Below are 15,260 nucleotides of genomic sequence, written 5' to 3' on the forward strand. Positions count from 1 at the left end.
TTTCGCAAAAGTGCTTTTGGTAAATCATTCCCCGTTTGGCGAAGTCGGCTGTCTTTGTTAGGAAGAAATAGTCTTCACAGTCCGCAACGAGCCAGGCGGCCCAAACTGCTGCATATACCCTGACTCTGTTTGCAAGAGAAGTGACACATTTTCCCTAGTTAAAAGAAATTCATGTTAGCAGGCAATATTAACTAAATATGCAGGTTTAAAAATATATTCTTGTGTATTGATTTTAAGAAAGGCATTGATGTTTATGGCTGGAGCAAAGTACCTAAGTGATTATATGCAACGCAGGACAGGCTAGATAAACTAGTAATATCATCAACCATGTGTAGTTAACTAGTGATTATGACTGATTGATTTTTATAAGATAAGTTTAATGCCAGCTAGCAACTTACCTTGGCTTCTTACTGCACTCGCATAACAGGCAGGCTCCTCGTGGAGTGAAATGTAAAGCAGGTGGTTAGAGCGTTGGACTAGTTAACCGTAAGGTTGCAAGATTGAATCCCAGAGCTGACAAGGTAAAAATCTGTCGTTCTGCCCCTGAACAAGGCAGTTAACACACCGTTCCTAGGCCGTCATTGAAAATAAGAATGTGTTCTTAACTGACTTGCCTAGTTAAATAAAAGGTCTAAAAATAAAATAAAAAAACAATTTGACAAATTGGCGTCCTAAAATATCGATTTCCGATTGTTATGAAAACTTGAAATCGGCCCTAATTAAATCGGCCATTCCGATTAATCGGTCGACCTCTAGTTGTTACCTACCCTTACCACATGGGGGCGGTCCGTCAGGAAGTCCAGGATCCAGTTGCAGAGGGAGGTGTTTAGTTCCAAGGTCCTTAGCCTAGTGATGAGCTTTGAGGGCACTATGGTGTTCAACGCTGAGCTGTAGTCAATGAATAGTATTCTCACATAAGTGTTCCTTTTGTCCAGGTGGGAAAGGGCAGTGTGGAGTGCAATAGAGATTGCATCATTTGTGGATCTGTTAGGGCAGTATGCAAATTGGAGTGGGTCTTGGGTTTCTGGGATAATGGTGTTGATGTGAGCCATGACCAGCCTTTCAAACCACTTCATGGCTACAGACGTAAGTGCTACGGGTCGGTAGTCATTTAGGCAGGTTACCTTAGTCCCTGTGCCCAAGAACACTATGTTGGTCAGCTTGAAACATGTTGGTATTACAGACTCGAACAGGGAGAGGTTGAAAATGTCAGTGAAGACACTTGCCAGTTGGTCAGCGCATTCTCGCAGTACACGTCCTGCTAATCCGTCTGCCCCTGCAACCTTGTGAATTTTGACCTGTTTAAAGGACTTAATCACGTCGGCTACGGAGAGCGTGATCACACAGTCATCCGGAACAGCTGGTGCTCTCATGCATGTTTCAATGTTACTTGCCTTGAAGCGAGCATAGAAGTAATTTAGCTCGTCTGGTAGGCTCGTGTCACTGGGCAGCTCGCAGCTGTGCATCCTTTTGTAGTCTGTAATAGTTTGCAAGCCCTGCCACATCCGACGAGCATTGGAGCCGGTTTAGTACAATTCAATCTTAGTCCTGTATTGATGCTTTGCCTGTTTGCTGTTTCGTCGGAGGGCATAGCGGGATTTCTTATAAGCTTTGGGATAGAGTCCCGCTCCTTGAAAGCAGCAGCTCTACACTTTAGCTCAGTGCGGATGTTGCCTGTAATCCATGGCTTCTGGTTGGGGTATGTACGTAGTCACTGTGGGGACGACGTCATCTATGCACTTATTGATGAAGCCATTGACTGATGTGGTGTACTCCTCAATGCCATCGGAAGAATCCCGGAACATACTCCAGTCTGTGTTAGCAAAACAGTCCTGTAGCTTAGCATCTGCTTCATCAGACCACTTTTTTATTGACCGAGTCACTGGTGCTTTCTGCTACCCCATGAAAAAATCCAACAGAAAAACAGAACACAGTACTAAGATATAGCTCGGCCCCATCTGTGTTTGTGCCCTGGCCAACATTCTCATGAAACCTGTTTTAAACATGTCCATAGAAAGTAGGCAGTTACAAAACCATAATGCATCCGCAAAAAATGTTCTATCGTTCTGAAAAGTAAGATGCATAGTTTATGGCCCAGTACATTGTCACCCCTAATTCTCATTACCGAAATGTCTCCAGGTTAAATTCTCTGGTAATTGTTTCTATATTTTACTTCAGAAAAACCTAACTTATTAGAATAAAACAGAGACTGTTGCTGTAGTATGTCCATAATTCATAACAACGCTACACTAGTTAATAGTTAACATTAAACTATAATATTTCTTACATAAAAGCAGTGTCTGTGGACATGTTTCTCATTACTATAACACTTTGTCAAGTTCCTGTCAAAACTCTAGTTTTTAAATAAACTTTTATCATCTAGAGCAGGGTTTCCCAAACTCGGTCCTCATTCCAGCACAGACAATTATCGCATCATAAAATAATGCAGTTTTTCCCAAGGTATTTCACAGTAAACAGGCGGGTGCTGAATCATAATTGTCACGAATCAATGCATCTTAATGAGCTTTCCATTAAATCAATTCCCAACAACAGTTGAAACATCAGAAAAGCTACTCACGTTTTTTGTTCTTTCTCTGTACCTTGTGATCTATGCTCTAGACTATGTGATTCATAGCCTAGAACTCAGAGGTTCCGCAAAATCAAGCATGACTTGATGTAATCCTATATTTGTATTTATTATGGATCCCCATTAGCTGCTGCCAAGGTGTTCTACTACCGCTGTTTAAAATGAGTATGTATGGATATTCTATAGACCTATACTACATTTTGACCTTAGTACAGAATCTTTTGAAGAATAAAATGTCAACTGATGTGTATCTGATTCACTCTCTCTGTGGGGACAATCATCTTCACTTACAATGACCTATTATTAAAATACATCAGCAGCAGCTGAATATTAGGTCAAATCATGCTAGATCTAGAGCTAGTTTCATGATGAATGAATCCCATTGGATGATTTTTCATCGGCTAGCCAAATCTCTCTCCAATTTGCCTAAAACTTATTTGACACTAAAACCATGTAGCCTAGCCTTTATGCTTTATATGAAAATATGTCAGTAATATTGATTAAAAAAAAGACATGGTTTAAGATTTATTTTAGCCAAGCATTTCTGACACTAGCCACAAAAGCACCTAATTAATATCTGCTATATTGCTCTGCCAGCCTGAAGTGGTTTACTGAAAAAACATTCATGACAAATATGCTTTCCTCTTCATTTGCCCTCAGCTAGAGTCATACGTTGCACTGGCAGGTCAATTAAACATGAACATTAGAAAACATACTTATAAAGCCTGTATGGTGGCTTCTTGCAGTGGCTAATTAGCACATGCATTTAGGTTGCAATGCATTGTGGTGCTTTGCACTTGAGAACAACAGTGCCTTCTCTAAATGAGAGCCAATTTATCGAGCCACCCTCTCTATATAATGAAGCCATTGTTACAAAGAAAGGCTATTTAATGTGGCAGACATCGCCTGTAAAAAAAAAAAAAGGGTAAATAATATGATACATTAAATATGAGTGGGCATAATAATTGAATCTTCTCATCAAGATGTTTTAATACCTTACAGCGAATCTTAAATTTAGACAGTAGCCCATTTCCATTCTATGCATTTCCCATTTCAACAATTGAGGCTTCATCATTCCTTACCAAACAATAAACTTGAAATGACAACCAATAATGTAATACTGCATCACTAATGTAAGTCTTGAGCATCAAGAGAAAACCGACTGGGATTCATTGAAGAATATTAAATCATTTAATGGCTCTTCGTTGTGGAAACGTAGCACCCAGACGACAAAATCATCCCTTACAATACTCGATAATTGCACTGAGTCAAGGAGTCTGCGTTTCTCGGGAAACACGTGTTTGAAATTGAATTATCCACCCTTTGGAAAATGTAGGGCAACTGCGAAACGATGTAAAACGCCACTCTCGGGCAAACTAATGTCAAGCTCTCATTTTTGACGGAGTAAGCAGAAGATATCAAAGAGCAGAATGATTAGATCTCTGTCGTAAATTAAATAACCGCTCTCCCAGTTGGCAAAGGAAATTGCACTTTAAACTGTCAGACTCCACGAGTAAGGACAGGACATAACGTTGCTACATTCTACAGCATATTGGAGGACACTGAAGTGTTAATTTGTGGCCAGAAACGGTAAATTAGTTGGTGAAATGACACTTAATTTGGTCAGCATATCATCACTAGGGTTGCAAACTTCTGGAACTTTCCCAAAATTACCTGTTTTTTTCAGAAATCCTGGTTGGAAGACTCCCGGAATTACGAAGGAATAAGGACAAAATCCAGGAAACCAGTGAATTTGGGGGAAATTACTTGAATTTTGCCACACCTAATCACCACTGATATCAAATCACAGATACAGTATTACACTCTTATAAACTAGAGTGGCTCTTCAACATTGCATAAAAGACAACCATTAAACAGTAGTAGGCCTACATCCCATTGCACAAGACACAGGAAAAACTGAGCTGGTATTTTGACAGCACAAGTAGCTGAGCAGTAATAGAATGAAACTGACCACTTGAAAAAAGCGTAACGTTACCCCAGGCTCCACTGGATCGTGGGTAGCATTTGGTGAATCTGCACAAATGCAGAAAAAAATCCCATCTGCTAAAAATGCATTGTAATAGATGTCCAGAATTGCAGCAGGAAGAAATCTACTATTTGTAATGAGGAGTCACCTAAACCAGATCTGTCGAGGCACACAGGCTGAAACATCCCCCTCCCTCTCTCAACCCCAAACATTTCCCATATAGCTGCAGCCCAATATGGTGACCAGAGTATGGGCGTGTGGAAAGGAGTGGGGTAAGAAAATAACATTGGTTGATATCATAATACTTCCCTTGTCGTTTACAATGCTATCAAGTCACAGCCATCTCCTTATATGGGAACTAGCATGGGTTTGCGACATTCTGGTTAACTGCACTTTTCAAAAAGTGATCAGGTGTCAAATATTATCAAAATCACTCCATCTGTATGAGTGAGAAAGAAGCAATCCGTGTTAATAGGATTTTGTAATGACATTGTTGTATTAATCTATAAAACGTTGGTGAGCATCCATACTAGAGGAAAGTTAATCATTCTACAGTCCTACACCTGATCAACGCATCCTACTGCATGCTGCCTATTAATATGGTGGTAACACAAGACCATTCATGAGGTCTCTAATGCACAGGTACTGGTTAAGAGCATTCAGTGTTTTTAGGGTGTGTTCATTGTCATAGTGAAAACTGCAAATAATACTTCAATGTACATGTAGGCCTGGTTTGCAAGTGATTTCCATTTTTCTAATGGTTGTCAATTATTTTGGGTCTTCTTTTTCCACTGTGCTCATCTCTATGTCCTGTGCAACTATTTGCAATGCAACAATGTTATCATAACCGGCCAAAAGTGATCACACCAATTAGAGGTCAACCGATTAATCAGAATGGGTGATTAATTAGGGCCGATTTCAAGTTTTCATAACAATCTGTATTTTTGGACACCAATTATGGCCGATTACATTGCACTCCACGACGAGACTGCATGGCAGGCTGCATACCTGTTATGCGAGTGCAGCAAGGAGCCATGGTAAGGTGCTAGCTAGCATTAAACTTATCTTATTAAAAAACAATCAATCTTAACATAATCACTAGTTAACTACACATGGTTGATGATATTACTAGTTTATCTTTTTAGGGTATAGGCTAAATAGTATTTTCGACTTCGGATGAAAAGCATGCCCAGAGTAAACTGCCTAATACTCGGGCCCAGAGTCAAATATTTGCATATTATTAGTAGATTTGGATAGAAAACACTCTGAAGTTTCTAAAACTGTTTGAATGATGTCTGAGTATAACAGAACTCATATGGCAGGCAAAAACCTGAGAAAAATCCAACCAGGAAGTGTGGAAATCTGAGAATTGTAGTTCTTCTTTTGAATCCCTATCGAAACTACAGTGTCTGTGGGGTCACGTTGCACTCCCTAAGGCTTCCATTGGCTGTCAACAGCCTTCAGAAAGTTTTTCCATCCTTCTCCTGTTACTGGGCAGAGAATAGTAGCTCAGACAATGAGTGGACTGCCTATGGACAAAGGACTTGGTGATGCGCGATTCCGCCCCTCCTTTTTCTTCTGTAATGAGTACGCTATTGTCCGGTTGGAATATTATCAACGTTTTATGTTAAAAACACCCTAAGGATTAATTGTAAACAACGTTTGACATGTTTCTACGCCCGGTAATGGAACATTTTGACTTTGTCTCTGGTACTGCGCTCGCGCGTTATGCCTTTGGATAGTGATCTGAACGCACGAACAAAACAGAGGTATTTGGACATAAATATGGAGTATTTCGAACAAAACAAACATTTCTTGTGGAAGTAGGAGTCCTCGGAGTGCATTCTGACGAAGATCAGCAAAGGTAAGAGAATATTTATAATACTAATTCAGAGTTTGTTGATGCCAGAACTTGGCGGGTAGCTGTATAGCTTGCTTCGATGGCTGAGCTATGTACTCAGAATATTGAACAATGTGCTTTCTCCGTAAAGTAATTTGGAAATCTGACAAAGCGGTTGCGTCAAGGAGTAGTGTATCTATAATTCTTTCAATAACTGTTGTAAATTTTATCAACGTTTATGATTATTATTTTTGTAAATTGATGTGCACATTCACCGGAAGTTTTGGTGGGAATACATTTTCTGAACATCACGCGCCAATGTAAAATGCTGTTTTTGGATATAAATATGAACTTTATCGAGCAAAACAAACATGTATTGTATAACATGAAGTCCTATGAGTGCCATCTGATGAAGATCAAAGGTTAGTGAATATTTTAGTTGTACTTTTGTTTTTTATGATGCATGTCCTTGCTTGGAAAATGGCTGTGTGGATTTTCTTGTGAAGTTTATGCCCTAACATAATCTAATTTTATGCTTTCGCCGTAAAGCCTTTTTGGAATCGGACAATGTTGTTAGATTAACGAGAGTCTTATCATTAAAATGGTGTCAAATAGTTGATTGTTTGAGAAAATGAAATGAGATTTTTGCTGTTTTGTATTTCGCGCCATGCTATTTCACTGGCTGTTGAATAGTGTGGGACGGTCACGTCCCACCTAGCCCAGAGAAGTTATCTAGCTTGTCCTGCGTTGCATATAGTCGATGCGGTGCCTGTTAATTTGTCATTGAATCACAGCCTACTTCGCCAAATGGGTAATATAACAAGTGCATTCGCAAAAAAAGCACTGTCGTTGCACCAATGTGTACCTAATCATAAACGTCAATGCCTTTCTTAAAATCAATACACAAGTATATATTTGTTAAACCTGCATATTTAGTTAATATTGCCTGCTAACATGAATTTGTTTTAACTAGGGAAATTGTGTCACTTTTCTTGCGTTCTGTGCAAGCAGCGTCAGGGTATATGCAGCAGTTTGGGCCGCCTGGCTCGTTGCGAACTGTGTGAAGAACATTTCTTCCTAACAAAGACCGTAACTAACTTGCCAGAATTGTACATAATTTTGACATAACATTGAAGGTTGTGCAATGTAACAGGAATATTTAGACATATGGATGCCACCTGTTAAATACAATACGGAATGGTCCCGTATTTCACTGAAAGAATAAACGTTTTATTTTCGAAATAATAGTTTCCGGATTCGACCATAATAATGACCTAAGGCTCATATTTCTGTGTGTTATTATAATTAAGTCTATGATTTGATAGAGCAGTCTGACTGAGCGGTGGTAGGCAGCAGCAGGCTTGTAAGCATTCATTCAAACAGCACTTTCGTGCATTTGCCAGCAGCTCTACGCTGTGCTTCAAGCATTGCGCTGTTTATGACTTCAAGCCTATCAACTCCCGAGATTAGGCTGGCAATACTAAAGTACCTATTAGAACATCCAACAGTCAAAGGTGTATGAAATACAAATGGTATAGAGAGAAATAGTCCTATAATAACAACAACCTAAAACTTCTTACCTGGGAATATTGAAGACTCATGTTAAAAAGGAACCACCAGCTTTCATATGTTCTCATCGTCTGAGCAAGGAAATTAAACGTTAGCTTTCTTACATGGCACATATTGCACTTTTACTTTCTTCTCCAACACTTTGTTTTTGCATTATTTAAACCAAATTGAACATGTTTCATTATTTATTTGAGACTAAATTGATTTTATTGATGTATTATATTAAGTTAAAATAAGTGTTCATTCAGTATTGTTGTAATTGTCATTATTACAAATATATACCAAAAAAAGGCCAATTAATCGGTATCGGCTTTTTTTGGGTCCTCCATTAAATCGGTATCGGCGTTGAAAAATCATAATCGGTCAACCTCTAACACCAATGCACTCTCTCAACTTTCCCTGATATGCATTTCTATACTGCATGTCTGTTTTACATTTAGCAATTAGCAAGATTGCTTCTTTCCCCGAATAGGCTATTAGGCCTAGTATTAAAAAAGTATCCAAATAAATGTCCTATAGCTTTTGCAGCTACAGCTTTTCCTGAGATTTCTTAATGAGAAGAGGAATGGCCTATTGCGGAGAGGCTTGCGTAGCCTATAGCCTGTTGCGCATGGGAACAGCTGGAAGAGAGAGGCGAGTGATGTGTAGCCGAAGAAAGAAGCTAAATATTGGCCATTCATTAGCTAAATGTTAGGGCTATAGGCTAAATATTTACATGTCAAAATGCAAGACAAATATGTTAAAATATTATGAAATGGCAGATCTGTAGTGCGTTCCTCCAGGCTGCGCTCTGTGGTCCTTGGGCACGCAAAGCTCCACTATTGATTAAGCCTACATTTTCAGACAAGAAAATGGTTAAAGAAAATAAGTCGAAGTAAGTGTCCAACAAGCTTTTGTAGCCGGCTTTTCCTGGGATTTAAAAGGAACAGCCTATATAGCCTAGGATGTAGCCTATAAGTTATAAGTGTATGCATATTAGCCCATAATTTATAAGCTCAATGTTTAATACTGTAGTGAATATATCCAGTGAATTTACACAGCAAAAGAAAAAAAACTATCATATAACTAAATAATATGTGCGCTCACAAGGCTGAGCTGAGTGCACCACCTGCCAGTCCCCAGGAACGCAGCTTGAAAAGCTACCCTATTGTTTTAGAAATGGGGACAAGAAATGTATCCTACCTGGGCTACAACAACATTATTATTGTTTCAAGTGAGTACAAAACTCCAGTCTAGGCTTTAAACTGCAGTGAATAGCCTATGTCATTTGAATAAACGCTCAAAAGACTATTTTTTTTCAAAATAACTGCCTCCAGCCTGCCTGATTGGGCAACCATTTGGATCAGTTATGGTGGTTTTCTCTGCAGTTTAGTCTACAAGGTCCAGGCACATTAGCAGGAAAGTAATATGGTGTATTTTCTCATGATGTATCAGCTAACAGAAACATGCTAATGCAGGGATTTTTAGTGGCGCACATATGAATTATGATAATGCAGAAGTGCGGAGGAAGTTGTATACATAGTTTCCTGCGTTTGGTTTTCGTGTTTTAAAAGCGTTCCAAAATTAGGTGGATAGCAGAGCGGTTTCTACACACCCACTCCCCCATAGACAGGTTTGTTGTTCAGCAACAAAACCCGAAGCATGCACTACTATGGGGCAAAACATTGGGGGTTGGCTTAGACTGTTGACAGCATGCAAGCTATATTTCCTCTCCAATGTTTATTGAATACGTAAATAAATTTGCACAATGAGCACTTGTCTCAAATGCATTGTTACAGTTTTTGGTTGGTCATCCTGGCCATCCAGAATCACAATGACAGGCTAGCTTCTGCCCCATGGAAGCGCGCACATCGTTTTCGTAAAGTTGTCAGCTAACCCATCTATACTCCGGGCTGCGGCTACCCCCTCCTCCATATACATGGATATGTACAATTGTTTTACTCATCAACCCGGAATTCACATTTCGGTTCATGCCAAGCCTCAGCCAATCAATCAAACAGCTTCTGCAAAGTAAAAAGCCAGATGCATGAGGTCGAGCTTTTGTTACCTTGCCAAACCTCTCACTGGTTTGTTCAAGAGGAGTCCAAGTTAAACAATAATAATATGCTGATGTGTAGAGGGACAACTAAATGCTGGATTGTGGAGAGAGATTATATTCATGCTAAACTGTGAGACAGTCACAATACTGAGTGTCTGTCTATGAAAATGAGGAACAGTAGCCCTATCAGAAAAAAGCCCTGCAAAATGATAACAGTTTCTGACATCACATCCAAACCACTCCTTGACTGTCAGATCAATCTGAATATGGTGGCATTGACACACCTGACCCCTGTCTTGTTTCAAAGGCCACTGTTAGCTATGTCAGGTGCTTCTCCAGTCTCTCTCTCTCAGCCTCCACCTCACATAGAAATGATTAACCCTTTTTTTATTTAACTAGGCAAGTCAGTTAAGAACAAATTCTTATTTACAATGGCGGCCTACCCCGGCCAAACCTGGACAACGCTGGGCCAATTGTGTGCCGCCCTATCTGACTCTCAATCACGGCCGGATGTGATACAGCCTGGATTCGAACCAGGGACTGTAGTGACGCCTCTTGCAATGAGATGCAGTGTCTTAGACCACTGTGCCACTCTGGAGCCCTTGCATGGGTACTGGATGATTCAGTCTTATCAAAGCAGCACAGCAATTGAGCAACACACTGCGTAACGTTACTGTAAGTGTAAGCACAACAAATTCGACCTGCCCACCCACCAGCGCCAGGCTGTCCAAATGCAGAAAGTTGGCAATCAATTAATTATCCATCTCCCCAGAGAAGAACACACCCGCTATTCGCCCCTGGCTGAGATGACAATATTTTAAGGAGGTGGTAGGCTTGTAAACTACATAGTTGACTCGTTATTCAGTGAAATGAAAATCAACCTGTGTGTAATTCAAAACAATTAGCTAGTTAATGCCACAATAAAGAAAATGCAATCTTCATATTCTAACAAATTGGTTACAGTCGGTAACTACAGTACATTAGCTAGCTAAATGCTCGACAAAATGGTTAGGTAAAATAATGTATAGCTAATTAATTTATTGAGGATAATGTAATCCGTTATAATCCGTTAAATTATGATAGATTTAGCATCAACATTAGACGACATAAGATGCTGGCTAGTTGACACATTCAGTAGAGAAAACTGAAGTATCGAACGTAATGCCAAAATTCAGCTACCACTAACCTTGAATTAAGAGTTATTTGAACAAGGGAATAACGTTTAATCCAATTATTGTAAGTGCAATATCGATAGCCAGCTTGTTCGCTAGCCCAAGATGTACTCTTAAAGGATACTACTGTATAGTTACAACTTAAGGTCCAATGACTCGTATGTGTAATGTAATGGACCCGAGAGTCATGATCAAGGGCTAGCTTGTTAGCATGCTAACTCGTAGCTAGCTACCTGGATAGCAGGCTAACTAGCAGGCTAACTAATGAAACACAAAGCTAGCAGCTTGTTAGCTAACGTTGACTCCTTTGTTGCCGTCTCTGCTTTGCACACATTTACGATAAGTAATTATCTTCCAGCGTGATGAACTAAATCAGATATTAGGTAGAAGTACTTACTCTCCATGTACCTCCTCGAAAGGCATTGCTTAAAACATCGTCATGGTTTAAAATTCAAATACAGATTTGTTTTTCTATTTGTTGTTGCTCTGCGTTGCCGAATCACTGCTGCTGCTGTCTGCGGCAGAAACTTCCAACGCATGCGCAGGATTTCTCAGCACCGAGCCAAGTCGGTCTTCTTGACTGAAGTTTTCCCCTAGGACCAGTTTGGTTTATTTTCCTAAATAATGATTAAGGTTTTGATAAGGTTAGGCATAACTGGTCCTAGAACTGTGGTCAGTGACAACGTTTAACCGGGCAAAGTCCCAAGAAAAGAATGAGGGAAATGTCATCGATTAATAAACTCATGAAATGCATTGCTCTACTTAACATTTCCAGAATTGAATTGATATCCTTCATTATTGTGACAATAACAAAGGTGGTGATAATTATCATATTGATGGCGATATTGAATGCATAACATCTTGGTACACAATATATGTTAAATAAAAAATAAATAAAAATATGACTGGGCAAAAGTTTCATATTACAAATAATTTTATATTTCTACATTTGCAAGACTAGAAAACAGTTCATTGCTTATCACAGTAATTCAAAGCATGTATATGTACACATAATCCAGTGTCCACTTCATTCACCTCCCTAAAATATAGCCGGGGACTATAATTCAGGCAAATTTAAACCCGTTTTACCTCATTTCTACCAGCATGTCACATGCACAACCAAACTCTAGACCACCTTTACTCCACACACAGAGACGCATAGAAAGCTCTCCCTCGCCCCCCAATTGGCAAATCTGACCATAATTCCATCCTCCTGATTCCTGCTTACAAGCTCAAACTAAAGCAGAAAGCACCAGTGACTTGCTCAACACGGAAGTGGTCAGATGACGCGAATGCTATGCTACAGGACTGTTTTTCTAGCACAGACTGGAATATGTTCCGGGATTCATCCAATGGCATTGAGGAGTATACCACCTCAGTCACCGGCTTCATCAATAAGTGCATTTACGACATCGTCCCCACAGTGACCGTACGTACATATCCCAACCAGAAGCCATGGATAACAGACAACATCCGCACCGAGCTAAATGCTAGAGCTGCCGCTTTCAAGGAGCGGGAGACTAATCCGGACGCTTATAAGAAATCCCACTATGCCCTCAGATGAACCATCAAACAGGTAAAGCATCAATACAGGACTAAGATTGAATCCTACTACACTGGCTCTGACGCTCATCGGATGTGGCAGGGCTTTAAAACTATTACGGACTACAAAGGGAAACCCAGACGCGAGCTGCCCAGTGACGCAAGCCTACCAGATGAGCCAAATGTCTTATGCTCGTTTCGAGGCAAGCAACACTGAAGCATGCATGAGAGCACCAGCTGTTCCAGATGACTGTGTGATCACGATATCCATAGCCAATGTGAGCAAGACCTTTAAACAGGTCAACATTCACAAAGCCGTGGGACCAGACATATTACCAGGACGTGTACTCAAAGCATGCCCGGACCAACTGGCAAGTGTCTTCACTGACATTTTTACCCTCTCCCTGACCGAGTCTGTAATACCTACATGTTTCAAACAGACCACCATAGTCCCTGTGCCCAAGAAAGCGAAGGTAACCTGCCTAAATGATTACCGCCCCGTAACATTCACATTGGTAGCCATGAAGTGCTTTGAAAGGCTGGTCATGGCTCACATCAAGACCATCACGCCGGAAACCCTAGACCCACTCCAACTCGCATACCCCCCCAACAGATCCACAGATTACACAATCTCAATTGTACTCCACACTGCCCTTTCCCACCTGGACAAAAGGAACACCTATGTGAGAATGCTGTTCATTGACTACAGCTCAGCATTGAACACCATAGTACCCACAAAGCTCATCACTAAGCTAAAGACCCTGGGACTAAACACCTCCCTCTGCAACTGGATCCTGGACTTCCTGACGGACCGCCCCCCAGGTGGTAAGGGTAGGCAACAACACAACTGCCACTATGATCCTCAACACTGAGGCCCCTCAGGGGTGTGTGCTTAGTCCCCTCCTGTACTTCCTGTTCACCCGCAACTGCGTGGCCAAGCCAGACTCCAATACCATCATTAAGTTTGCTGACGGCACAACAGTGGTAGACCTGATCACCGACATCGATGAGACAGCCTATAGGAAGGAGGTCAGAGACCTGGCAGTGTGGTACCAGGACAACAACCTCTCAATGTGACCAAGACAAAGGAGCTGATTGTGGACTTAAGGAAGAAGAGGGCCGAACAAGCCCCATTAACATCGGCAGGGCTGAAGTGGAGCAGGTCGAGAGTTTCAAGTTCCTTGGTGTCCACATCCCCAACATACTATCATGGTCCAAACACACCAAGACAGTTGTGAAAAGGACACGACAACACCTTCACCCTCTCAGGAGACTGAAATGATTTGGCATGGGTCCCCAGATCCTCAAAAAGTTCCACAGCTGCACCATCGGGAGCATCCTGACCGGTTGCATCACGGCAAGCGGTACCGGAGCACCAAGTCTAGGACCAAAAGGCTCCTTAACAGCTTCCACCCCCAAGCCACAAGACTGCTGAACAATTAATCAAATAGCCACCCAGACTATTTACATTGACTCCCATCTCCTTTGTTTTTACACTGCTGCTACTCTCTGTTTATTATCTATACATAGTCACTTTACAAATTACCTCGACTAATCTGTACCCCCGCACATTGACTCGGTACCGTAAATATTTTCTTAACTCTATTTCTTCAACTGCATTATTAGTTAAGGGCTTGTAAGTAAGCATTTCACGGTAAGGTCTACACCTGCTGTATTCGGCGCATGTGACAAATAACATTTGATTTGAATGACTTGATTTGAGTATAGATATCATTATGAGGCTTGAAGAAAATGATAGTCATACATTGAGATAATGTACTGTATCATTCCCTTATATTATAGTATATACCATGTCTGCATGCCAGGTATTTAGGAGCAGGTAATTATATATCTGTGATATATGAATGAATATCTCTTTGATGGGAAAAATAAAAAACAAGTTACATAATGGTAGGCAAAGTAATTAAAAAAAAAACTTAAATGACGATTTGAATCAGCAATATTACTGTACCGTGAATGATAATAAGTAGCAAGTATATGATATACAGTTGAAATCGGAAGTTTACATACACTTAGGTTGGAGTCATTAAAACTCGTTTCAACCACTCCACAAATTTCTTGTTAACAAACTATAGTTTTGGCAAGTCGGTTAGGACATCTACTTTGTGCATCACACAAGTACTTTTTCCAACAATTGTTTACAGACAGATTATTTCACTTATAATTCACTGTATCACAATTCCAGTGGGTCAGAAGTTTACATACACTAAGTTGACTGTGCCTTTAAACAGCTTGGAAAATTCCAGAAAATGATGTTATGGCTTTAGAAGCTTCTGATAGGCTAATTGATATCATTTGAGTCAATTGGAGGTGTACCTGTGGATGTATTTCAAGGCCTATCTTCAAACTCAGTGCCTCTTTGCTTGACCTCATGGGAAAATCAAAAGAAATCAGCCAATACCTCAGAAAAAAATTGTAGACCTCCACAAGACTGGTTCATCCTTGGGTGCAATTTCCAAATGCCTGAAGGTACCACGTTCATCTGAACAAACAATAATAGTACG

General features: G+C 40.4%; 1 protein-coding gene across 2 annotated transcripts in view; it reads right to left on the reverse strand.

Annotated features, from left to right (window-relative positions):
• Positions 1–15,260, reverse strand: part of LOC106603497 (protein FAM222B) — a 65,275-nt gene that overhangs the window by 45,223 nt on the left and 4,792 nt on the right. The window contains exon 1 of one of the 2 annotated variants that reach the window (XM_014197270.3): positions 11,591–11,744. The exons of the other annotated variant lie outside the window; for it this stretch is intronic. The gene's annotated coding sequence lies outside the window, so the exon portion shown is untranslated. Of the gene's footprint in view, positions 1–11,590; positions 11,745–15,260 lie in introns of those variants that run through there. 2 annotated transcript variants of the gene reach the window in all.

This window comes from Salmo salar, chromosome 04 (assembly GCF_965601325.2).
Source record: "Salmo salar chromosome 04, fSalSal1, whole genome shotgun sequence".
In the NCBI taxonomy this organism is placed as follows: domain Eukaryota; kingdom Metazoa; phylum Chordata; class Actinopteri; order Salmoniformes; family Salmonidae; genus Salmo; species Salmo salar.